Source organism: Meles meles, chromosome 3 (genome assembly GCF_922984935.1).
Source record: "Meles meles chromosome 3, mMelMel3.1 paternal haplotype, whole genome shotgun sequence".
Classification (NCBI taxonomy): Eukaryota; Metazoa; Chordata; class Mammalia; order Carnivora; family Mustelidae; genus Meles; species Meles meles.
Window position 1 is genome coordinate 16,737,267 of NC_060068.1, and position 13,823 is coordinate 16,751,089.

Consider the following 13,823-nt stretch of genomic DNA (forward strand, 5'->3'; position numbering starts at 1 on the left):
GTGATTGAACTCCAGTTTCTAACCATTGTGATCTGAGAATATGCAGGGAATAATCTTAGTCTTTTGGTATCAGTTGAGTCCTGATTTGTGACCCAGTATGTGGTGTATTCTGGAGAAGGTTCCATGAACACTTGAGAAAAATGAGTATTCTGTTTTTTTTAGGGTGAATTGTTCTATATATATATATGAGGTCCATCTGTTCCAATGTGTCATTCAATGCTCTTTTTTCTTTATTGATTTTCTGCTTCGATGATCTATTACTGAGAGAGGCATGTTAAGATCTCCTACCATTCATGTTTTCATATCAGTATGACTCTTTATATTGATTAATCTTTTTCTTATATAATTGGCTGCTCCCATATTGGGGGCATAGATATTTACAATTGTTAGAGCATCTTGGTGGATATTCCCTTTAAGAATGATGTAATGTCCTTCTGTATCTCTGAATAGAGTCTTTACTTTAAAATCTAATTTATCTGATATGACAATCACTACCCAGCCTTCTTTTGAGGCCCATTTGCATGTAAGATGCTTCTCCATCCCTTCACTTTCAGTCTGGGTGTATCTTTAGGTTTGAAATGGATCTCTTGTATACAACATATGGATGGGTCCTTCCTTTTATCCAATCTGCAACTCTCTGTCATTTTATGGGCACACTTAGGCCATTCACATTGAGAGTGATTATTGATACATACGGTTTTATTGACATCGTGTTACATTTGAAGTCTTTCTTTCTGTAGACTGTCTCTATATTTCTGTTCAAAGATATTCTTAAGATTTTTCTTCTTTTATAGAGCCCCCCATAGTATTTCCTGCAGTGTTGGCTTGGTGGTTGCATACTCTTTTAAGCCTTGCTGGTCTTGGAAAGTATTTATCTCTCCATCCATTTTGAATATCAGTCTTGCTGGATAAAGTATTATTGGCTGCATGTTCTTCTCATTTAGTGCCCTGAATATATCTTGCCAGCCCTTTCTGGCTTGCCAGGTTTCTGTGGACAGTTCTGATGTTATTCTGGTCTGCTTTCCTCTGTACATAAGGAACTTTTTTGTCTTAGATGCCTTCAGGAGAGTTTCTCTACAATTATTATTCCTTATTCTTACTATCAGTTGTCTTAAGGACTTTCAAGAGTCTGTAATCTTGGGGGGAGACCATTCTGCCTGTAGTACGTGAACGCTGGTTCTATTCGTGAGATTGGGAAATTTTTCATGGAGAACTTTTTCAACTATATCTTCTAGACTTCTTTCTTTCCCCTCCCCTTCAGGGATTCCAATAATTCTGACATTGGAACGTTTCATGGCATCATTTATTTCCCTAATTCTGTTTTCATGGCTTCTTAGCTATTTGTTCCAGGCTTCCTCCTGATCCTTTCTCTCTATCTGTTTGTCCTCCAGATCACTAATTCTATCTTCTGTCTCAGTTACCCTAGCTTTCAGAGAATTTAGATTAGATTGGAACTCATTGAGAGCATTGTGAGCATCATCCCTGGTGGCTTTCAATTCTGCCCTAACATTGTGAACATCATCCCTGGTGCCTTTCAGTTCTGCCCTAATCAGTTCTGTTTGGTCATCCATGGCTTTCTCCAACCTAGCTATTGCTTGGATAATTGTTAACCTGAATTCCCTTTCTAACATATTGTCTATGTTGTTAGCCATTAGCTCTGTTGCAGAAGGCCCATCCTCTGATTTTTTTTCTGTTGGGCATTCCTCCTCCTAGCCATTTTGGTGAGAGATGGCCTAACAGATGTAGCTGGATGTATTGACCATGTTGCAGTCAAGGTTCACCCGGGAACACTTCTGGCTGCTGGCATCTTCTGCACCCATAGAGATCCAGACATGTATAATTCTAATCTCAGGCTGATTTCATGGGTGATTGGAGTTCTTTGGTAGGTAATCATCTCACTTTAGGGTACAAGTTGAAAAGGCACCTCCTCCTAGTTCTCTGCCATCATGTCCCAACAACCAACCACAATCTTGTCATTTGTGACAATTTAGATGGACCTACAGGATATTATGAAAAACCAAAGAAAGAAAGAAAAATACTATATAATTATTTTTCTTTGTGGAATCTAGAAAGCAAAACAAATGATTAAATAATTGAAACAAACAAGCAAAATAGGCTCATTAATACAGAGATCAAATTGAGCATTATCAACTGATAGAGGAGGGTGAGTCAAGTAGGTTAATATGATTCAAAGTCATCTGATTTCAGTTAGGAATTAAGTATATCATAGAAATTAAGATTCCAGCAACTGAAGTATAGTCAGTACTATTATAGTAACTTTGTAAGACAACAGACTACAACTACACTTATAGTGTTGAACATTTTATAATTTATATAATTGTCAAATTAATATGGTATATCTCCAACTAAATAATATGTATGCCAATTTTATTTCAAAAAAAAGTAAGCTGCATTTTAAAAACTAAAAACAAATAAATAAAATACTAATCAATTAACTATCACTTAAGTGGGAAAAACAAAATGTCTATTAGCCTTTATTATAATGAACCAGGTATACTTACAGTGAATTCCCTTAAGTTTTGTTTTTTTCTTGGAAAGTCCTTCTCACTTCTTCACTGATTTTTTTAAAGATTTATATATTCAAGAGGGAGAGTGAGAGAGAGGGCAGGTGAAAGGGAGAGTAACAGAAGGAGAGGGAGAAAGAGAATCTCAAGCAGAAATCCTGAAGAATGTGGATCCTGACACAGCTTGATATCAGTACCTTGAGATCACAACCTGAAACAAAATCAAGGGTTGGTCATGTAATTGACTGAGCCATCCAGGAGCTCCTTTTCTTCACTCTCTTAAGGATAATTTTGCCGTACATTATATTCTTGGTTGCTAGGTTTGTCCTTGTTTTTCTTTCAGCACTTTGAATAATAGCATCCCTTTCACTTCCAGCCTGCATGATTTCTGATGAGAAACCCACCAAGAGTGATATGGAGATTCCCATGTATGTGATAAATGGCTTTCCTAATTCTCCTTTCAAAATTATCTGTTTATGAATTTTGACAATTTGATTTTTTTAAAAGATTTTACTTATTTATTTGACAGACAGAGATCACAGGTAGGCAGAGAGGCAGACAGAGAGAGAGGAAGGGAAGCAGGCTCCCTGCTGAGCAGAGAGCCCCATGCGGGGCTCAATCCCAGGACCCTGGGATCATGACCTGAGCTGAAGGCAGAGGCTTTAACCCACTGAGCCACCCAGGCGCCCCGACAATTTGATTTTGATACACATTTCAGTGTAGTCTTTTTTGAGTGTGTTGTATTTGGAATCCTATGTTTTTCATGAATTTGGCATCCATTTCCTCCCCATATTTTAGACATATTTCATTGTTTAATTATTTCTTTTAATTTTTAAATATATTTTAAAATATTTTATTTATTCATTTGAGAGATAAAGAGAGAGAGAGAGAGAAAGAGAGAGAGACAGTAAGAGAGAGAGCACAACAAGGAGGGAGAGACAGAGGGAGAAGCAGACGACCTGCTGAACCTGGAGCCTGATGTAGGGTTCAATCCCAGATCCTGGAGATCATGACCTGAACCAAAGGCAGATGTTTAACCATCTGAGCCACCCAGGTGCCCCATCATGTAATTATTTAAATGTTTTGTGTCTCCCTCTTTCTTCTTCTTCCTCTTCCTCCTATTCTTCTTCTTCATCTGTTCCTCCCATTATTCACATTGATTTTCTTTTTTTTTAAGATTTTATTTATTTATTTGACACAGAGAGAGATCACAAGTAGGCAGAGAGGCAGGCAGAGAGAGTGAGAGGGAAGCAGGCTCCCTTCAGAGCAGAGAGCCAGACGTGGGACTCAATCCCAGGACCCTGAGATCATGACCCGAGCCGAAGGCAGCGGCTTAAACCACTGAGCCACCCAGGCGCCCTCACATTGATTTTCTTAATGTTATACATAGTTCCCCATATGTTTTCTACACTATTGCTCATTCTGTTTTTCTGCTTTACTTCTGACTAGTTCACTTTCTCTTTCTTGTTTTTTAAAGTGTGCTGTTGAACATTTGTATTTTTTTTATCAGTTCAGTTACTGTCTCCTTTAGCTTCCAAATTTGTTTAGTTATTTTTTAGTTTCCATTTCTCTCTTTATAATCCCATTTTGGTCATGCAATTTTTTGATTTGTTTAATTATCTGTATCTTTTTATAACTCACTGAGGCTTCTTTAAGACAACTATTTTGAATTCATTATTAAACATTTAGCTGATCTTCAATTCTTTTAGCTCAAATACTGTTTTTGTTTTGTTTTGTTTCATTTTGTTTTGTTTTGTATTATTGAGTCTTGTTTTTTCCTGGGCCTTCATGTTTCTTTCAGCATTTGATGTCTATACATTTAAAGAAGTTGTTATCTCTTACAGTCTTTATGAATTGGGCTCTAAATCCAAAAGAACCTCAATAATCAGACTAAGTAGAGACTCTGACAGCTCTTAAACAGCAATCTTCTTTACTTTTCCTTTGTTCTTAGCTGCACCCTAATTATGCCTAGTCAACCAGTTATCCTGGTGACATAAGATAAAATCTGGTTTCTTGGGTCACAAACAGAAAAGGTGGGATTAGAGAGGCACAGAGAACTCTTTTTCCTTTGTCCCTGGGGAGAAGCTTCAGGCTATGTAACTTCTGTGAATCTCATGCGGCTTTGCTGGGCTGCTAGAGATCTTTTTGTCACATTTCCCTTATTCTTTATATCTCAGTAGTGTGAAATACGCTGATTCATCAGTGCTTTATGTGGGATAAAACAGAAAATAGTCCATTACTCAATGCATTCAAAATGAAAGGGATGCCAAATGGTTGGCCAGGGTTTTTTGTTGTTGTTGTTGTTGTTTCCTTCTCTGAAGGAGAAATCGTGGGCTGAGAGTATCATTTTCATACTTGAGCTGTGCTGACTTAAGGGTGGGCTCAATGCAGATAACATAAAATTGCCCTTTGTACCAGTTTCAAGGTACATTTCTCAATTTTGTATCCATTTGAATTACTACAATTACTTAACTGTATTCTGAGCTTTTACTGAAAATATTTTGGACAAAATATTGTTGAATTGATGTTTATCTGAAGAAATAGGGCTTTCTAATAATAAATCTTGCTAATGTTATTCTTTAGGAATCTTTCAGGCAGCTCAGTGTATAAAGTGTGCATCCCAGATTCCAGATGTTGGTTTGGTTTGTCTCCGTCTCTGCTTTCTTCCCATTCAGTTTTCCTTCCCTTCCCCTGTGGTCCTCCACACTATTCTTTATGTTCCACATATTAATGAAACCCTATGATAATTGTCTTTCTCTGATTGACTTATTTCACTTAGCATAATTCCCTCCAGTTTTATCCATGTTGATGCAAAACCTGGGTGTTCATCCTTGCCGGTGGCTGAGTAGTAGTCCGTTATGTAAATGAACCACGTATTTATCCATTCATCTGTTGGAGTGCATCTTAGCTCCTTCCACTGTTTGGCTATTATGGACAGTGCTGTTGTGAACATGGGAGTGCACATGGCCCTTCTTTTCACTACATCTCTATATTTGGAGTAAATACGCAGTAGTGCAATTGCTGGGTTGCGGGCTACCTCTGTTTTTAACATCTTGAGGAACTTCCATACTGTTTTCCAGAGTGGTTGTACCAGCTTGTATTCTCACAAATAGTCCAGGAAGGTTCCCCTTTCTCCACATCCTCTCCAACCTTTGTTGTTTCTTGTTAATTTTTTTGCCATTCTAAATAGTGTAAGGTGGTACCTCATTGTGTTTTTGATGTATATTTCCCTGAAGGCTAGGGATGTTGAATATTTTTTCATGTGTCTGTTACCCATTTTATGTCTTCTTTGGAAAATAACTGTTCATGACTTCTGCCAATTTCCCGATTAAATTATTTGTTTATTTTGTTTGTTTGTTTTTCTTTTTGTTTTGGTGTTGAATTTGAGAAATTCTTTATAGATCTTTGGTATTAGCCTTTTATCTGAAAAGTTATTTACATTTTTCCTCTCCAATTCTGTGTGTTGCCTCTTAGTTTTATGGACCGTTTTCTTGTTGTGGAAAAGCTTTTTATCTTGATGAGGTCCCAATAGTTCATTTTTTCTTTTGTTTTCTTTGCCTTTAGAAACCTGCCTTGCGAGATGTTGCTGTGACCAATGTGGAAGAGGTTATTGCCTATGTTCTCCTCTAGGATTTTGATAGATCCTGTAAAACCTTGAGTTCTTTCATCCATTTGAGTTTATATTTGAGTATGATGTAAGAGAATGGCCTAATTTCATTCTTTTGTATGCAGCTTTCCTTTTTTCCCTGAACAGTTTATTGAATAGATTATATTTTTCCATTGCATATTCTTTCCTACATTGTCAATGATTAGTTGATCATAGAGCTGAGGGTCCATTTTGGGGTCTCTACTCTGTTCCATTGATTTATGCATCTGTTTTTGTACCAATACAATGCTGTCTTGATGATCAAAACTTTGTAATATAAGCCTGAACTCAAGCATTGTGATGCCCCCAGCTTTGATTTTCTTTTTCAAAATTCCCCTGGCAATTCGGAATCTTTACTCTTTCTATACAAATTTTAGGATTATTTCTTCCATCTCTCCTAAAAATATAATTTGTATTTTGATAGGAATTGAACTGAAAATACAGACTGTTCTGGGCAGCATAGACATTTAAACAAGGTTTATTCTTCTAATCCATGTGCATGGAATATTTTTTCCATTTCTTAGTATCTTCCTCCATTTCATTCATAGGTATTCAGTAGTTTCTAGAGTACAGATCTTTTAGCTCTTTGGTTAGGTATATTCCTAAGTATTTTATAATTTGGTGCAATTGTGAATGGAATTAATTCCTTAATTTGTTTCTTCAGTCACATTGTTACTATGTACAAATGCAACATATTTCTATGCATTGATTTTGTATCCTGCCATGTTGCTGAATTGCTTTATTAGTTCTAGTAACTTGAGGGTGGAATGTTTGGGGTTTTCCACATAAAGTATCATGTTATCTGAGAAGAAAGGGAGTGACTTCTTCTTTGACAATTTGAATGTCCTCCATTTATTTTTGTTGTCTGATTGTTGAGGGTAGGACTTCTGGTACTATGTTGAACAATAATGCTGAGAGTGGGCATCCCAGTTATGTTCCTGATCTTGAGGGATAATGTCTCACTGTTTCTCCATTGAGAATGATATTCACTGTGAACTTTTAATAGATGGCTTTTATGACATTGAAGTAGAGTCCTTCTAAACCTATTCTGTGAAGAGTTTTAATCAAGAAAGTATGCTGTATTTTTTCAAATGCTTTTTCTGTATCTATTGAGAGGATGTTACAGTTTTTTTTCTTTTATTTTATTAATGTAGGCTATAACATTGATTGGTTTGCAGATGTTGAACCACCCTTGCAACCCAGGAATAAATGCCACTTGGTTATGGTAAATAATCCTTTCAATGTACTATTGGATCGTATTGGCTAGTATCTTGGTGAGACTTTTGACATCCGTGTTCATCCACACTATTTGTTTATAATTCTCTTTTTTGGTGGGGTCGTTGGTTTTGGGATTAGGGTAATGTTGGCTTCAAGAAACAAGTCTGGAGGTTTTCCTTCTATTCTTCAGTAGAATAGGCAGGATGTCATCCTTAAGTGTTTGGTAGAATTCCCATGGAAAGCCATCTAGCCCTGGACTCTTGCTATTTTGGGAGATTTTTGATTATTGCTCCAATTTCCTGCTGGTTATTGGTATGTTTGGGTTTTCTATTTCTTCCTGTTTTAGTCTTGGTAGTTTATAAGTTTATAGGAATGTATCCATTTATCCTGGATTACTAAAATTGTTGGCATATCATTGTTGGTAGTAATTTTTAATGATTGTTTCTATTTCCCTATTTTTAGCTGTGAAATGTCCCCTTTTATTCATAAGCTTATTGATTTGGTTCCTTTCCTTTTTCTTTTAGGTAAGCCTGTCCAGAGGTTTATCAATCTTATTAATTCTTTCAGAGAAGCAGCTTCTAATTTTCTTGATCTGTTCTAATATTTTTTCTACTCAAATCTTTATTATTTCTCTTCTGCTTGTTTTAGGTTTTGTGTGTTATTCTTTCTCCAGGTCCTTTAGGTTTCAATTTAGCTTGAGCATTTGGGATTTTTCTACTTTTTTGAGAAAGGCTTGATTGACTATGTATTCCTTTTTTAACACTGCCTTTACCATATCCTATAGGTTTTGGACCAAGGTATTTTCATTCTAATTAGTTTCAATGAATTGTTTAAATTCTTTTTTAATTTCTTGGTTGACCCAGTCATTCTTTAGTTGGATGCTTTTTAACTTTGAAGTGTTTGAGTTCCTTCCAATTTTCTTCCTGTGGAAAGTTCCAGTTACATAACATTGTAGTCTGAAAACATGCAGGGGATAATCTCAATCTTTTGGTATCTGCTGGTATCTGACTTGTGATCCAGTATGTGGTCTGTGCTGGAGAAAACCCCATATGCATTCAAGAAGAGTATTCTGTTGTCTTTAGGATGCAATATTCTATATATATCTACAAAGTCCATCTGGTCCAATGTTTCCTTCAAAGCTCTTCTTTCTTTCGTGATCTTCTGCTCTGATTTGTCCATTGTTATAAATGGAAGTTGAAGTCTCTCACCAATATAATTGGTTATTAATTGGTTTTTATAATTGACTGTCCCTATTTTGGGAGCACAAAAAATTACAATTGCTAGATCTTGTTGGATAGACCCTTTAAGTATGATATAGTATCCCTCTACATCTCTTAATTTGGTCTTTGGTTTAAAATCTAATTTATCTAATGTGAGTTGTTCTACCCCAGCTTTCTTTTGAGGTGTGATAAATTATTCTCCATCACTTATCTTCAATCTGGAGGTGTCTTTAGGTTGAAATTTAGTCTCTTTTAAAGAGTATATGAATCGGTCTTGCTTTTTTTATTCAATCTGAAACCTTGTGTCTTTTCATGGATGCATTCAGCCCATTTACATTCAGAGTAAATACTGAAAGATATGAATTTAGTGCCATTGTATTGCCTGTAAATTCTCTGTTCTTGTAGGTTTTCTCTTTCTTTCTGGCCTATATGATTCTTGGGTTTTTTTTTTCACTTACAGAACCCCCCTTAATATTTCATGCAGGCCTGGTTGGTGGTCACATATTATTTTGTTTCTGCCTGTCCTGAAAGCTCTTTATATCTCCATCTGTTCTGAAAGACAGTTGTGCTGGATAAAGTATTATTGGCTGCATGTTTTTTTCATTCTGTACACTGAATATGTCTTGCCAACATTTTCCGGCTTGCCAGGTTTCTGTCCACAGGTCTGATGTTATTCTGATCTTCCTTCCTCCATATGTATGAGATCTGTTCCCACTAGGTTCTCTCCGGATAGCTTTCTTGGCTCTAAGATATGCAAGCTGTATTATTGCATGTCACAGTGATCCGTTTTTCATTTTGGAATGTGTCCTTTCTGCCTCTCAGATAGGAATGTTTGTTTCTTTCTCCAGGTTAGGGAAGATTTCAAATATGATTTGCTCAAATATACCTTCTAGTCCTCTTTCTCTCTCCAAACTCCTCCCCCTGCCAGGATCCCAATAATTTTGACATTGGAACAATTCATGGTATCATAGATCTCTCTAAGTCTATTTTCCTTTTTTAAAGATTTTATTTATGTTTTTGATAAGGAGAAAATGGGAGAGAGAGAGAGAGATAAAGCTTGAGGGAGGAGAGGGTCAGAGGGAGTCTGATGCAGGACTCATTCTTGGGACTCCAGGATCATCATCTGAGTCATAGGCAGTGGCTTAACAAAATAAGACACTCAGGCACCCTCTAAGTCTATTTTTATGGGCCACTAGCTGCCTATCTCTATTTTCCTCAGCTTCCTTTCTTTCTATCAGCTTATCTTATAGATCTCTGATTTATCTTCTGCCTCATTTACCCTGGCTTTTAATGTATAGAGTTTATACTGCATCTTATTCACAGCATTTTTAAGTTCAGCTTGATTAGATCTCATTTCTACCTTTATAGATTCAAGATTGTCGCTAATACTTTTTCCAAGGCTAGCTGTTGACTTCATGATTGCTATCCTGAATTCTATCTCTGTTATCTTTCTTGTATCCATATCCATTAGTACTGTGGATGAGGACATTGTCTCTAGTTCTTTTCTTTTTGAGAGTTCCTCCTCCTAGTCATTCTGTCAAGGGATGGTTGAACAAGTGAACAGAGTCCAAAATATCAACCATGAGCCGTGCTAGATGCACTCTAGGAAAATCTGGAGTGGTCAGATGCCACCACTGAAAGAACCTCACCAAAATGAAACACAGGAGTAAAATTAGCAATTTTTAAAAAAAATAAAAAACAGAGGGAGAGAAAAGGGGGCTATACTCCCTCATTGTGTACAAAGCAGGGTGTTTCAGTTCTTCTGGGTGTATTTTGATCTATGTGTAAGAGGACATTATGTATGAATATTACAAGGAAAATAAAGGTTGTATATATAAAAACGTAAAACTGACTAGAGTGAAAAAAGGGCTAAAATATAGCATATATCTATAAAAATATAGATTTGCAAAATTACAAATTAAAAAGAGACTGTGAAAAATAAGTTGATGAAATAGTCATCTAGTTGAAATTAGAATGTAAAAAGAAAAATACAACAGGGAAAAAAGACCAAAAAAAAAAAAAAAAAAGGAAAAGGAAAAGGAAAGGAAAGTTCTATCTGAAGAGTAAACAACTCATGGCCACATCTGGAGCTCAATATACAATTTCACTGGTATTGTGATTTTACTGCCTTATTGAATCCATATAATTGTCATTCAACTGTTCTTCAGCCTGTCTTCTAGGAAGGGCCCTGCTTGGCAGTTTCTCAGGTAACTACATTTGAAGAGTTGTTCCACCATTGTCAGAGGAATGGACTCAGTGGAAATCTGTCTTCTATATGGCTTTTGTTCCCTGGGAATTGTCCACACCTCTTCAGAGGATTAGAGCAAAAATGTCCACAGCTGAACCTCTGGCCCAGAGCAGAAAAATCTCACGCTTCCCTCTTTAAGAAAGCCTCCAGGACAAACAATCTCCACTTCTACATCCACTTCTGAAAACCTCAACTTCCCATTGTGCTCACCCACAAAAACTCTTTCAAAGGCAGTCCCAGGGGCCCTATACTTCCTCTGGCCTTTGTGATTCTAAAACCACCAGTTTCTGTGGGCTCATGGGTGCACCCAAATCTCTGGAATCTGGACTGCGTTCTGCTTTAAAGCCCTTTCCTGACCACTATAGCTCTGTAAGTTTTTTTCTGGTCTTGGATGCAGGTCCAGGTTTTTTCCAGGCTGTTAAACAGAAGAACATTTATTAAACATCCAGACTAATGGTTTAATGGCAGTTTGACCTTTGAGTCCCTTCCTGGGCTAACTTAAAATAACTTGCTTCTCAGCTACAGTGCTCAGGTCCTCTACCATTTCAGGAATATCCTTTTCCTCGGTGGTTGCTTGTAACCTAAGACCCCTATGCCTTACCTAGAATTCTGCCCTTTCATTTCCCGAGCCCCCTTCAGAGAGGGATGTATGTCCCTTGAGCAGATTTCTAAGGGTTCTAATTTTGTGCTCTGGTTTTATATCATTTTCCAGGAGCCAGCCCTTCTGTTTATTTTCTGATATCTCACTGCATATTCCTACCTTGCAAAAAGCAGTCACTTTTCTTCTTGTAGAGATGCAAAAAGCATGTCACTTTTCTTCTTGTAGAGATGCAGATATATGGTCTTACATCTTGGGTTGATTTCATGGGTGTTAAAAATGCTTTGATAGATATCCAGTTATATTCATGGGACCAGTTCAAATGGGATTCCCTGCCCTTCAGCCATCTTGCCCTCTCCAAATTGTTTTTTAATGTTTCAGTGGTGCAATATAAGTATTGGTACTCTGGCTTTTTTTTAAATGCCCATTTCCATGTAAGTATTTCTCCATTGCTTTACATTCCTTCTGCAGGTGGCCTTAGGTCTAAAATGAGTCTCTTGGGGTATCTGGATGGCTCAGTGGGTTAATGCCTCTGACTTCAGCTCAGGTCATGAACCCAGAGTCCTGGAATCAAGCCCTGCATTGTGCTCTCTGCTCAGCAGTGAGCCTGCTTCCCTTCCTCTCTCTCTGCCTGCCTCTCTGCTTACTTGTGATCTCTGTCTGTCAAATAAATAAGTAAAATCTTTAAAAAATAAAAAAGTGAGTCTCTTTTATGCAGAATATAGATGACTCTTTTTTTTTTGCTATCCATTCTGATACATTGTATTTTTTATTGTAGCATTTAACCAATTTACATTCAAAGTAATTATTAATAGAACATAATTTAGTTCCTTTTTATTACTTGTCTTGTCATTGTTCCTGGAGATTTTTTCTCTTCCTTTCCTGGCTTGGTGACTTTTTTTCCTTTCCTTTCTACTTAAAGATTCCTTGTGATATTTCTTGCAAGATCGGCTTAGTGGACATGGACTTTAGTTTTTGTTTGTCTGGGAACCTCTTTATCTCTCTTTCAATCCGGATAGAATATTATTGGATGCAGATCTTACCCATTCAGCAATTTGAATATATTATGCCACTCTTGACAGGCTTGTTGAGTTTCTATTGAGACTAGCATTGTGGTTCTTCCTTTGTAAATTGATAACTTATTCTGTATTGTTGCTTTTAATATTTTTTTATTTACTACTATGCTTTGCAAATCTAATTGAAATATGTCTTTATGTTGGTCCACTTTTGTTGATTTTGATAGGAGTTCTCTATATCTCCTTATCACACTCTCTGTCCCTTTTCCCAGATTAGGGTAAGTTTTCTGCTATCATTTTTTCAAATAAATTTTCTTTGCCTTTTTCTCTCCCTTCTGGACTCCTGTAAAGTGAATGTTGTTATACTTGATGGAGTCACTGGTTTCCCTAAGTCTATTCTCATGTTCTAAAATTCTTCTCTCTTTTGTTCAGCTTCAGTATTTTCCATTGATTGTCTTCTATATCACTAAATCATTCCTGTTTTTTATCTAGTTTTTATTGGATTGAGCCTTTTCCAATCACATTCATTGCATTCACCATCTCTGATTGATACTTATTTTTATTTTTATTTTTTACTCTTTTATGTCTGTGGCAAAGTTCTCCTTAATGTCTTCAATTATTTTTTCAAATCCACTGAATATCCTTATGTTTGTTGTTTTAAATTCTCCATCAGGCACATTACTTATGTCTCTTTATCTTAGATATCTGACTGTAACCTTGACTTGTTCATTCATTTGGGATCAATTACTTCATCTTGGCATTTTGTCTGTCTCTATATATATATCTGTTAAGTCCATTTGGTCCAATGTATCACTCAGCCACCATTTCCTTGTTGATGTTTTTGTGTGGATGATCTATCTATTGATGTAAGTCAGCTGTTAAAGTTCTCCACTATTATTTTATTATTCAATTTCTTTCTTTATGGCTATTAATAGTTACTTTATTTACTTCAGTACTCACATTTTGAATGAATAAATATTCACAATTATTATATCCTCTTATTGGATTATCTTTATCATTACATAGCATTCTTCTTAGTCTCTTCTTAGAGCTGTCATTGTTATTATTTTTAATCTAGCTTGGGTTGTTTAGTGCAAGTAGGATGACCTGTATTCTATCCCATTCCACTTTTAAAAATAGATATCATCTATAAACATATAATGTATTTTTATCCCCAGGGGTACAGGTCTGTGAATCGCCAGGTTTACACACTTCACAGCACTCATGATAGCACGTACCCTCCCCAATGTCCATACCCCCCTCCCCCTCTCCCAACACCACCTCCCCCAGCAACCCCCAGTTTGTTTTGTGAGATTAAGAGTCACTTATGGTTTGTCTCCCTCCCAATCCCA